The sequence below is a fragment of the Nicotiana sylvestris genome, chromosome 6 (genome assembly GCF_000393655.2).
Source record: "Nicotiana sylvestris chromosome 6, ASM39365v2, whole genome shotgun sequence".
In the NCBI taxonomy this organism is placed as follows: Eukaryota; Viridiplantae; Streptophyta; class Magnoliopsida; order Solanales; family Solanaceae; genus Nicotiana; species Nicotiana sylvestris.
Genome location: NC_091062.1, coordinates 44,239,233 through 44,247,100, shown reverse-complemented (window position 1 = coordinate 44,247,100; position 7,868 = coordinate 44,239,233).

Sequence of the window (7,868 nt, the reverse complement as noted above, 5' to 3'; positions counted from 1 at the left end):
ACCTTAAAATCTCGCATCATATCTTCTATTTCTTTCACGACCTCCCTTGCACATAGGTATAATTCACGTTCATAACTTGAAGCTCTATTATAATACTTGTACCTCTAGTGCATACACTATCCGGTGGGAGCTTCATACTGACTCCTTATGAGGCTGGTGCTCTTCTGACTGAGCTGTTATAGAATATGGCTAATGTACTATCTCTCTTGTACTTCTGATATTTAAGAGTGATCCTTCAATAATTTCAATCACGAGGTCTATAATTTTCTGGTTCCAATAATCAGACTCCTGATTTACTTAGTTGGTATTACTCTTTAGTTTCCTCTTCCCTATGATCAAACTTTATGTAGGCTTAAACTATATTTCGATCTGCAGCTCATGGTATTGGTTATTACTTTAGTCTTTCATGGATGCTATGGAATATCCAAGATACAATCTTCTAACAATTCAATCCTTTGTTTATGACCTAGACTCGATTATTTCTTTTACTTATACCGGAGTTTTCTATGGCTGTATGATTGTCAACATATATGTATACTCCGAAATCGCAAGTGCATTCATAACGTAACTGAATCCGGGTCATTGATCGAATAATTCCTTTCGTTCCTTCTCAACTTTCTACCTCCTTGTTGCGTGCATACTTAGCTTATCTTAGTTCCCACACATGGCAGAATTTTCGTGCAACTCATATGATCTCGAGTATTACCTTTGACTTTACTTCCCATTTGTTAGCCACGGTAGGTGCCACTTTCTTACAGAGTGCATACAATGTTGTAGTGAGACTGTTTTTACATGACCATTTTTTTCCTTCGAGTTACCATGTTTAGGTTGAAGTCTTCTTCCTTATTTCTTCGTTATAGTACTTAGGGAAGACCTTCTGACTCTTATAAACTTGCGAACTTATTACAGCGTATACTCGACGGAATTATTTTTGATGTCCTTCCTTGCTTATAATTATCCGTAGTTACTTACCTCCATGCCCTTGTACTTGTAGGGTTGCTTCTGAACTGATATTTTGACTTTCTTCCTAGTGGCATTCTCTTTTATTTACGCAATACTCATACGGTACCTTTTTAACTTCCCCAACTCTTATATGAATATATCCCAAGTATTACACTGTCATAACTGCAAGACTGAATTCCCTATGTTGGGGTCCCTACTTTATCTTGCATTGATCTGTTGATTTGTCTTTTATCCTCTTGTCTAGCCATAACTGGGCTTTTCCTAAATCAACTACCAACTAATCGTTGGCCCATTCTCATATCAATATTCGGAGTAATCTTTCTTGGGTTATTCCCTTTGTCTTAACTTACCTCTCGCACTGGCTCCTTATTTATCAAAAATATCCCGGGCTGGAAGCCTTACTTCCTTTCCTTGACGTCGTGCTTACATAATATTCTGGAATTGCAGTATATCCGTAGCATTTGGATAAGTGCAATCTCATCCCTTTCTCATTTTATCGCATTCTTCCTTTACCATTCCATAGTTACTAGAACCACTTAATCCTGACTTAATGCCACATCACTCCATATTCCCCCTTTAGGGGAGTACTGAGATTTAGCACAATGATGATCTACCTGTAGATGTTTTACCTCTTTATATTTGGTGTCTTCTCACATCATCGATGACCTTTACTCGCCTTGCGATAATCCTTCTGTACCAAGGATAACAACTTTCCTTACTCGCGGGGGTGACACTTAGTATAACTAGCACATACAGTCCCTTAAGCATAACTTTGCTCACATTGCTTGCTTTAGGGAAACGTCTTCCTGAATGACCTTTCCCTGAATTCCTCATGAATATTCTTCTGTTGTCCATTCTATTATTGCCAGAACGCAATATGAAATTCTCATGGTATCGACCATAATCAAATCACTTAGTCCCTAATTCATGTTTAGTTTATTTTATTCACCGGCCCATACTGATTTCTATTATTCTAGGGTCTGACTTTTCCTTTTGGTAATTGCGTTAGAGTTGCGAACTTATTTCTCGAAATGAGGACATGACTATATGGCCTATACTCTTTTGTTGTCCTAAGGCCCTTCACCTCTCGTCTCTTCCTTCACTTGACTATAGATTTTGTCATGCTGATAATCTTTATTAACTGGGTGCCTCATACCCGTCTTCACCTTGCTTCTTTTACTTCTTGAAACTTGTAATTATCTTCTGAATCTCTCATTGTCTTTCACCATAAAGGTGGATAAATATTCTTGCCCTAAGGTTCCTTATCAAGAGGCTTACACACCTTAGTATACACATGATCTACTGAATATCTCATAGTTTCCATCATAAGAATGATGCAAAAATTGAGTTCCTCTGACTCAACTCTTCCAGAGCCGCATTCAATCCCTTATCAACCGTCTTTCTAAATGTAGGTATCATTGTATTACAAATAAGATAGAGTTTAGGAAATTGAGTTCTTACAACTGAGCTCTACCACACGATCTAGAGTAACAAGAAAGAGTGACAATCCTAAATGCCTTGTAGCCTCATGCTTATAAGTGTGGTGCACGACACACCCATAAACAAGACTCTACTAGACACGGCTTGTCGACTCCCTAGGACAGGACTGCTTTGATACCACTTTTGTCACGACCTAAACCGATGGGCCACGACGGTCACCCAGTACCTTACCAAATCGAGTACCAACATAATGTATCTTTTCGTATCATACTATCACATATAACTGAGTCGGAGAGGCTGCCATGAAATAGGTGGAATACAACGTGTAATACCAACTTATATATAGGACATATGGGCCTCTAAGACCAAAAGAACCACTCGTACACTGAACATAGGCCGACAAGGCCTTACAATCTTTTACATACATGACATCTGTGTACAAGCCTCTAAGGATACATAGTTGTCATAAAGGTCGGGACAGAGCCCTGCCATATCAAACAATACACATCTAAATCATACTACCCAAACAAGCAACTCCGGAGAAAATGGAATGCACCAACATCTTCCGCTGAGCTGATCGCCTACTTGGAGGACTCTCGACCTGTCTATCGAGACCTACGGGCATGAAACACAACGTCCCTAAGAAAAAGGGACATCAGTACGAATAATGTACTGAGTATGTAAGGGACATAAATAAGTACGTAAAAGACATGGAAGAAATATAGTGTAAATAACTCAACCTGTAAGTCTGGATAACTCTGTACATCATGAAATACTTTTGGTGTCATGCATATACGTATGAATGTCATCTTGTGCATAGGTACATGTGTTCATAACATCATCAAGCCTTTGAGGGCATCCCATCATATCATCTCGGCCACTGTGGGCAAAATCATCAGTGCATACCAGTTGATCACGTGGTGGTGCGTGTATAAGGCCATAACCTTTCCCATATCCCCTATACATATATATATATATATATATATATATATATATATATATTACGTGTATATAATGCCATCTGGTCATGAGTCAATGTGCATATGTAAATGCATGAAATGCACGTGCAAATATGTTAATAAAATCTCTCGGTATGTCATAAGACCATTATGCATCTGATTAATATCATGAAATAAACTTTACCAACTTACGTATTTTTGAGACCCATGAACAAATGATAGAATAATATGACACATGGTAGAAGAAGGATATATATAAATTATCTTAATTTGTTTTTTCCTAAATTCTAATAATGAGAATTTTGTACCTATTGCCAAATCCACCTAACACCTAAACAGTAGACAGTTTGATAGATGTATTAGTTAATGGATTATTTCCAAGTTCATGTCGCATGGTGATTGCCTACTGGAGCAATACTAAGTTGTTTTCAATATTTGATCTCTTAACATTTTTCTCCTATCTTTGGCAAGAAAAAAAACTCATAACTTGATTCTGAATCATCCTTTAACATCTTTAAGTACTTTTTCTAACTTAGGATTTTGAAATAAATCTTACAATAAATATTCCGTAGAGCATTTTTACGAATAGAGTAATTTATGGAAGTTGTGCATTTGCTCGTTTCGCTTGTGTCGTATAGATCATGGCGAAAAGAAAGAAGAGATAGCCTTAACATACCTGGAGTAGGGAAAAATCCGTATGAAATTCTTGGAAAAGGTTGCACCGTACTCCCCTTAGAATCGCAAAATCCCATTGCTATTACGCAGTATAATTTGAGATAAAATAATTTGCTGAAGCAAAATCACGTAGATCTAATCCTTGTAAAGAATTCATATGAATTCCATACCTTAGGAATCCTTGAATTATTATCAGATGCAAATTTTGCAGACTTCCATTCTTAAGAATGGATAAGATTCTTACGTTTCTAAGACTTATTGTGGCTTTTCTTTATTAAGTGAATGTGTGTGGCTCATGCCAAGTCTCATATCTTTAATGTTGCCACATACTTTAATGACTTAAAAAGTTATCATGGGATTTTTAGGGGTGCTGCCATGAATGCCTCCTTACTTATCCATTTATCCATCTTTTTCCTTAGTCAATTCATTAATTCCCCCACTAGTCCAATAATTAATCAATTACCCACATAATTAAGAATTATCTCAAATTACATAAAATACTACTCACTTTTGATACACTTTATACACCTTACTATCATAGTCATATGGTACCTTGTATGGTACTAGTCCATAAATATCGGGTATTTTAGCTCGGGCAGTATTCTATCTAAACATGTCAAACTTTGATGAAAATTCACTTTCTTTGATTTGCTTACCCTCTCAGATTCACGAATTTTCTCATCACTTGTTTGAAATAGCATAATACTTATAATCTCAAAATAATCTCATTCCCAAACTTACGTCGGTTAACTTACGACAAAACTTCAACGTACGAAACGCGGGGTATAACATCATTCCCCCCTTTGGAACATTCGTCCTTGAATGTTGACTGATACACTTATCATTTCCATAACCTATGGCTCTTGCGTATATTTTAGTACTATCCTTGTCATCTAGGCAACTATTCTGTGAATAATTTCAAAGGCCAAGGCATTCCCCCTTTAGGCCTCTTTCTCACACCACGACTTGTGGTCAGAATCTGTTGCTATCTTCTGTCATACAGCCTGTATGACGTTTTTGTTGTATGTGCACCTATGCGACTCTTCTTTTTAGCTTTTAGCCAATCTCTAGGCTTCACTTTTTAAACATATACAGAGCTTAATAAGATGTCCTTCTGGGCATCTATAAGCATACTGATGTTCTTCACTCGCTACTTTGTCGAACTTACGAATGTTATTGTATCTTATTTCATAGACCTGCTTATCCATCCATATGACTTTACTGCATCGAAGTAGGTCATATTATGCCATAACTCTTACTTCATGTTATCATTACTGAGGTCTGCTACCAAACTCCAATTTACTTTTATTGCTTCTTATCCTAGATGTATAAATCCAAGTCCTTTAATGTTTCCTCATTACTGTTCATCTTAAGAATGACGGCTTAATCTCATCTCATACTTTGTGACATTTGTCCATCCATTGTTGATTCACCTAAATATTGATCTACAATATACCACTGATAACTTGAAACTTCTTATGTAATACCTTGCTACTAGGGCTTACGTTTCATCGTGGAACATTTGAAGCGATTTTTTGGATCCACCTAGGGGTGATACGACACTATACTTCCATAATCGTATTTCATAGCATCACAATGTGATTTACCCTACGTGGGTATTTTACTACTCTACAATTCATGAATTTATTACTCCATCGAAGGCCCAAACGTCATCCTTCATCTATATTAATTACACCTTCATTCTACTACCAGGATATCATTCCATCTCTTCTAAATGCTACTAGTCTTACACTCCTTTGAGTTCATCCAGGAAATACTGAGCTTTCAATAACTTAGAGAAACCATCAGCTCTTCTTGTTTTTATGGGTTTGATCCCGAGTGCTTATCCATTCTCGTCACCTTCTTACTTGCCCTTTCTTATCCTTACTCCTGTCTTCCTAAAATCATGTCGCTTTAATGGTTGTCAATAGAGTTTAAGCTCTTAACTAGTTACATTATTGTTATGCTATGTGTATACTGATAAATCATGTACCCCCAATTTTTTGGGCTCGAGGGCTTACATTGAGGAATAGAGGGCTTGCATCGAGGGATAAACTTAGTATGGACCTGGTTCGAGTTCGAGGGCAGAACATAAGGATCGAAGATCAAAGTGCATGATGAGTACCGAAGCCATGTATGACCAACCCTGGGATGGAGCCGTTTTGAGTTTGTAACAAAATGAGCATGATTCCCGCCACGTCCTTAAGATCATGGCGTAAATTCCGGAATAGATTTGTACGAGTCAGTACTAATCCGTACTAGGCAGTTAGACAACTATCCCAATAAGATTCCTTATTGAAAATAGAAATGTACCTTATTTAGAGTTCCCCTATTATATAAAGGGGACCCTAATCATTTGTAACCATCATGAATCATTAACAAAGAATATACTCTCTTACTTTCTTGTCTACTGCTCATCTGAATCATCTTATTATTATTATTATTTTATTGTTCTTGTTGTTCTTGCTTATTTACCTCGAAGTCGCCTTTGATCGAGGTCGGGGTCTGCTTACACGATTGGTTTGACTTGCCTTACACTTAAATTTATACATTAGATTCCTTGTTTATCAATTAGTATTGGATTAAATCACATATCTTTAAAACTACAAAGAAGTTTAATTGTTACTCGTATTATTGAGGTAAACAATTTGGCACCCACCGTGGGGCTAAAGATAATAGTGTTTATCTCATTACTGATTCTGATAACACACGTTATTTTCACACTTGTTCTTGTCAAAGATTCTTTGTTTTCAGGATAAAACATGTCAAACTCACAGAATGCGCCCGTACATGGTGATGACGGTCTGGGGTTCCACTGAGAAAATGACAACATAATTGCTCCAAGGGTCGAGGTGCCACCAGTTAATCTTGAGGAAGTGCCTGCTGCCGACCCGGTCGATGTCAGTTCGCACATTGCTCTGAATGCAAATTTAGGTGTGGATCTTGGAGGGAGTGTAAGCAGGGAAGGCCAGACTAGTGGCCAATGAACTCAGGGTGTATGAGAGGGGGGAGTTAGCCTCCAAGTAATATTCGAGATGTTACAAGTTCAACAAATTGCTATCGCTCAGCTTCAAAGTCAGCAAAAAACTCCAAGTGGGGCCGAACCAGGAATCACCCACCGAACTGAGCTGGTGTTTGAAAGATCAAATGGTAATGGCTGGGGGACTGATCCCACGATTATGAGGATGCTCGAGGAGCTCACCAAAAGCATCTAGTTAGGGGATAAAAAGATTGAGGATAACGACAAAAAAGTGGAGACGTATAACTCCTATGTTGATCAAATACCGGGTGCATCCCCGGTCTTGAAAGGATTGGATGCCAAACAATTCGTGCAAAAACCGTTTCCCTCGAGCACGACTTTGATGCCCATCCCCAAGAAGTTTCGTATGCCCGAAATACCTAAATACAGCGGAACGAGTGATCCTAGTGAACATATTACCTCGTACACTTGCGGGATTAAAGGAAATGACTTAAATGATGATGTGATCGAGTCAGTATTGTTGAAAATTTTTAGGGAAACTTTGTCAAAGGGAGCCATGATTTGGTATCACAACTTGCCACCAAACTCTATCGATTTGTTTGATATATTAGCAGACACCTTCGTGAAAGCAATGCCGGGGCCATAAAGGTTGCGACAAGGAAATTAGACGTTTTTAAGATAAGACATAGGAATGATGAGATGCTAAGGGAATTTGTATCCCGATTTCAAATGGAGCGAATGGAATTACCACCGGTCTCGGATGATTAGGTGGTACAAGATTTTATGCAGGGGTTGAACGAGCGGAGTTCGATTGAGTCACGACAGTTGAAGCAAAATCTGGTTGAGTACCC